We start from the raw sequence: 6,198 nt of genomic DNA, 5'->3' as shown, positions 1-6,198 counted from the left end.
TTATGCAACGTTTAAGCTTGGTGCCTCCCATAAAGGGAAGATTGTTAATGTTTCTTATTGTTATAAAATGTACCGGGAGTGCTAAGCTTTGCTAGGGGGGAATGTGACGCCCAGCTGCGCTTGGTATCACAGATCCTGGAAGAGTGCATTGATGGAATCCTCCACAAGAGGCCCCCATAAACATTCACACATCTCCACCTTCCACCTCAGACCAGCAGAGGGAGCCCGTTACGGATATGAAAAGGGAAGGTGGAGCCAGGCAGTTCAGTTCCTCTGGAGAGTTCAGCAAGCACAGACCTGAATACAGAGTTGAGCTCAGCCTAGTCAAGTCTGTTGAGAGAGTTCCTGCAGTGGAGCACAGTCCAGACTCAGTTGTAGCTCTGAATAGTGAGCTTAGGTGTGCCGGCGCCATAAGATCGGTGAAGCGTGGCAAGCTGCCGTTAGTGTGTAGAGCCTAGTGAGGGCCCGAGAAGGCCGAAGGCGAGTGGAGAAGTTAGTACATAGGGGGCAAAGGAGCTTAACTAGCTCACCCCGAAGCATTACCGGACACCGGATCCGAGCTTACCGGGATCTCTATGACCCAGTAAGGTATAACCGGAATCCCTGGAGAACTACAGGTCCCAGGATCGCTAAAGTGCTGATACGTAACAGAGCCAGGAGACACATAGGCCCCGTAAGCTGGGAGCGTGTATTCCAAGAAAAGGCCCTACCACAAGGTCAGCCAGCGCAGGACAGAGACAAAGTTAGGCCTAGCTCCAGGCAGGTCAGAAACTTACTACGCAGAGGCAAGAAACAGGAGGCCCTACACCCGCTCATTGGGGAGGATTCTGATATGCACCCTTCACCCTACAGTGCTCTGGGATGTGTCTGAATTTCCACCAGTAAAAGGTACTGAAGTGACTATCGTGTCCGTCCCTGTTCTTGCTCTGACCTGGATTTGTCTCGCCTGCCCTGCATCCCCCCTCCTACGCTGCCCTGAGGCCCTGCTCCACCTGTGGGAAGCGATACCATCTAAGCTGCCTTATCACCGGCCTCAGTGGACTGCCGCAGCGCTGGTGAATCTCACCAGAAACCACAGGTGGCGTCACGAACTTTAATAAAACTAATAAACAAACCAATCCCTTTTTAAAAGCTGACCCGAGAGTACGGGCCCGGGAGCCGACCACCGTGACATCCCGAAGGTCAGGCGAAAGGCCCGGGTACCGAGTCATCCCCATCACCCTGGGCGAGTCACTTACAGAGGCTAGGAGATCCTGATTGTCGAGGCTAAGATAGCAGATAGCACAGACCCGATTGCAGAAATGGAAATTCGGTCGTGTGAGCGTAGACCCAATTGGAAGAACAGAAATTCGGTTATGTGAGCAGAAGGGAGCATGAGTTGTCTCTCTCTGGAAATTGGAGGCAAGGACAGAAGGTCTGTGGTAGAAGAAGTTGACTATGGCCCACAGTGTGAGACTTTCATCCTTGCAGGAAAGTGTAGTGTGGGCTCCTGTTAGGGTCTGGGGCGGCGACTGCCATGGGAAAATAGAGCAGGTTGACGGAGGCCCATACTGATTCGACCCAGACACCATTGGCTGACAGTCCAGTCTATCTTTAACTATTATAGATTAGTGTGCATTTATACCAATATTCACACATGGGCTAGCATAAATATATGGAGGGGCACGCTGGATATATGGGGGGTGTCAGGATGGATATATGCAGGGGGTAAGGGCAGTATGGATTTATGAGGGGGGGAGGCTGGACACATGGAGGCCAGGATGTGTATGTAGAGGGCAGGCTGGACACATGGAGGATATATGGGTGGGATATATGGGGGCGCAGGCTGGAAACATGGAGGCAAGGATGGATATGTGGGGAGGGCAGACTGGCCACATGGGGGGGCTAGGATGGATATATAGGAGGGGGAAGGCTCGATACACGTGTGCTAGGATAAATATATGGAGGGGTCACACTAGACAAATGGTGGCCAGAAGGGACATATGGGGGTGCCTGGCTAGACAAGGGACTTAATTACTGTTTGGGAGCCAGATTGAGGAACATACTTTATTAGTTTATGGTGACCAGTGGGGAACATTATTACTTTAGATTCCAATTATTATTATTACATTATTACTTCTGTAATATAATTTACTTTTTAGGAAATTGTTTTCCATGGGATGGGACAAAAGAGGGGTCCTGTTACTGTGCAGGACGGCACTATGTTGCTTTTTTTCTTCAACTGGTGTAGTGTAGAAGTCGGGGGGAAAAGTGGGAATATTCTCTAGAAGAGATCAGTTATTGATAACTGTGTGTTATTTTCTGCAGAGATGATTCCTGGCTGGAAGAAGTGATGGCTGTCTGTGCCAGATGAAGAAGAAAAGCGAAGATGAAGGACTTCACCTAGAGACATCACTGGTGAGTCAGTGTATTACATGTACACTTACACTACACACGTGGTCAAAATTGTTGGTACCCCTCGTTTATTGAAAGAAAAACCCACAATGGTCACAGAAATAACTTGAATCTGATAAATTACTAATTTTTGAAAATGAACAAATCAAAGTCAGACATTGCTTTTCTGCTTCCACAGAATTTAAAAAAAAATTAACCTCATGAAATAGGCCTGGACAGAAATGATGGTTCTTCTTAACTTAATATTTTGTTGAACAACCTTTTGAGGCAATCACTGCAATCAAACCATTCCTGTAACTGTCAATGAGACTTCTGCACCTCTCAACAGCTATTTTGGCCCACTCCTCATGAGCAAACTGCTCCAGTTGTCTTGTGTGTGAAGGTTGCCTTCTCCAGACGGCATGTTTCAGCTCTTTCCAAAGATGCTCCATAGGATTTAGGTCAGGGCTCATAGAAGGCCACTTCAGAATAGTCCAATGTTTTCCTCTTAGCCATTCTTAGGTGTTTTAAGCTGTGTGTTTTGGGTCATTATCCTGTTGCAAGACCCATGACCTGCGACTGAGACCAAGCTTTCTGACACTGGGCAGCACATTTCTCTATAGAATCCCTTTGGTAGTGCCAGATGCAGCAAAGCAGCCCCAGAACATAACAGACTCCCCCATGTTTCACAGTAGAGACAGTGTTCTTTTCTTGATATGCTTCATTTTTCCATCTGTGAACATAGAGCTGATGTGCCTTGCCAAAAACTTCCATTTTTGTCTCATCTGTCCATAGTACATTCTCCCAGAAGCTTTGTGGCTTGTCAACACGTAGTTTGGCAAATTCCAGTCTGGCTTTTTTATTATTTTTTTTTTCAACAATGGTGTTCTCCTTGGTCGTCTTACATGAAACTTCACATGCCAGAAATGCAAGCTTGTGTCCCTGTTGGAGGAAAAGTTGCGAAATCTAGAAGAGAGGTTAACTACCTTGAAAATCATTAAGGAAGGTGAAGAGTTCTTAGACAGAGCAGAATTATCTCTTCATGATTCAGAAAGAGAAGAAATTCGAACTGCACCTGACGAAACAGAGGAATGGAAGCATGTGACCCACAGAAGCAGGAGGATCGAGAGGCAGTCAGCACCCATACTGCTCAGGAACCAGTACCAGGCTCTCACGCAGGAGAACCATGAAGAAATACAGCAAAATAAGACTTTGCCAGCAATGAATAACCTTGTAAGCCCTCAGAATCCTCCTGGATGGAGAAAGAAGAATGTTGTGAAGAAAAAACGGAGAGTGGTGGTCATGGGGGATTCCCTGTTAAGAGGAACAGAGGCCGCTATCTGCAGACCAGACATAACCTCAAGAGAAATGTGCTGTCTTCCAGGAGCAAAAATTAAAGATGTGTCTGACAGGATATCAAGACTCTTCAGACCTACAGATCACTACCCATTCCTGCTAATACATGTGGGGACAAATGACACCGCAAGAAAGGACCTGGAAACCATCTGCAGTGACTTTGAAGACTTAGGCAAGAAAGTGAAAGAATTGGGAGCGCAGGTGGTCTTCTCATCGATCCTCCCAGTGGATGGCCATGGAACAATGAGGTGGAATAAGATTCTACAGGTAAACAACTGGCTACGTCGATGGTGCCGTCAACAAGGATTTGGATTTCTGGATCACGGAATGAATTACCTATACGATGGACTACTTGCTAGAGATGGGGTGCACCTTGCGAAGACTGGAAAACATGTATTTGGAAGTCGCCTTGCTACACTCATCAGAAGAGCTTTAAACTAGAACAATGTGGGAAGGGAAGCAAAAGGCCAGAAAAAGCCATACAGCTGACAAATACTATTGAGATCTCTGCTACTGGAAGTGGAAAAGAAGAACAAAGACAAAAAAATCTAAATAATAAAAATATGGGAGGAAGAGAAACCAATAACAAACTAAAATGTTTTTATACAAATGCACAAAGCATGGGCAAAAAACAAGGAGAATTGGAACTACTAATGCAGGAAAAGGAATATGATGTCATTGGAATCACTGAAACTTGGTGGGACGATACACATGATTGGAATAAAAGGCTAAAAGGATACAACTTATTTGCAAGAAACAGACTTGATAAACGAGGAGGAGGTGTCGCATTGTATGTTAGAAAAGCATGTATCTGCACAGAGATTGAAGCTTCAGAGACTGGGAGTTCTGTGGAAACTGTTTGGGTAAGAATACAAGGAGAGAACAACGGAAAGGACACCATTGTAGGCATTTACTACAGGCCACCTGGGCAAGCTGAAGATATGGATGAACTCTTTATGTATCAAATGACCAAGTTCTCCAAAAAATATGACGTAGTGGTCATGGGAGATTTCAACTATCCAGACATTTGTTGGGAATCTCTCTCAAGTAAAACTAACAGGTCAAGCAAATTCTTATCCTCTCTTGCTGACAACTTTATCTTCCAAAAGGTAGGGGAGAAAACAAGGGGATCTGCTACTTTGGATCTAATCCTTATAAACAGGGAGGAAATGGTTGAGGAGGTAAAGGTGGCTGGGACCCTAGGAGGCAGCGATCATGCTATTATAGAATTTTGGATAACTAGAGGAGGAAGACATATGAAGACTCAAACTTCAAGGTTAGATTTTAGAAAGGCAGATTTTAAGAGACTCAGAAAGAGAATAGGAGGGATCCAATGGCTGGATGTCCTTAAGGACAAAAATGTCCAGGAAGGATGGGAAATTTTTAAAAATGAGATTCTCAAAGCACAATCGTTAACAATCCCGAAAAGTAGGAAGAATGGGAAGCATTTAAGGAAACCAGGATGGATGAACACAGAACTTAAACACATGCTAAAAAGAAAGAAAGAAATGTTTATTAAATGGAAAGAGGGAGGCATATCTAAAGAAGATTATAATGCAGTCTGCAGATCCTGCAGGGCACGTATCAGGTTAGCTAAAGCTGACAATGAATTAAGGCTTGCAAGAGATGTCAAAAGCAATAAAAAAGGATTTTGGGGGTATGTCAAAAGTAAAAGAAAAGTCAAAGATGCTATAGGATTTTTACAGGATGAAAATGGAGAAATGGTAAGAGAGGATGTTGAGAAGGCCGAACTTTTTAATTCCTATTTTGCATCTGTTTTCTCTCAGAAAGAAAATGTAACATCAACTGATCTTCACTGTCCTTTTAAAGGAATAGAGGAATCCAAGTTATCTGTAAACAGAAAGATTGTGAGGGAATATTTAGCTAACATAAATGAGTTCAAGTCTCCAGGTCCAGATGAATTACACCCCAGAGTACTGAAGGAGATCGTAGAAGAAATTTTAGAACCACTCTCCATAATCTTTGAAAATTCTTGGAGAACAGGAGAAGTCCCAGAAGACTGGAGAAGAGCAAATGTTGTTCCTATCTTCAAAAAGGGGAAGAAGGTGGACCCAGGGAACTATAGGCCGGTGAGTCTGACTTCTATACCAGGAAAGATCTTTGAACAAATTATTAAACAACATGTATGTAAGTACATGGATAAGAATGAAGTGATTAACCAGAGTCAGCATGGGTTTGTAACTAACAAGTCATGTCAGACTAACTTAATTTCCTTCTATGACAGAATCACTGACTGGGTGGATCAGGGAAATGCTGTAGATATAGTATATCTTGACTTCAGCAAAGCATTTGACAAAGTATCTCACACCATCCTTATTGAAAAAATGACCAAGTATGCAATGGACCAGGCAACTGTTAGGTGGATTCATAACTGGCTTAGTGATCGGACTCAAAGGGTGGTTGTAAATGGCTTCACATCCAGCTGGATGAATGTCTCAAGTGGGGTAC

The sequence above is a fragment of the Phyllobates terribilis genome, unplaced genomic scaffold, assembly GCF_046119375.1.
Source record: "Phyllobates terribilis strain yellow unplaced genomic scaffold, ASM4611937v1 Scaffold_3__8_contigs__length_932513732, whole genome shotgun sequence".
Lineage (NCBI taxonomy): Eukaryota > Metazoa > Chordata > Amphibia > Anura > Dendrobatidae > Phyllobates > Phyllobates terribilis.
Note: the sequence above shows the minus strand (reverse complement) of the source record.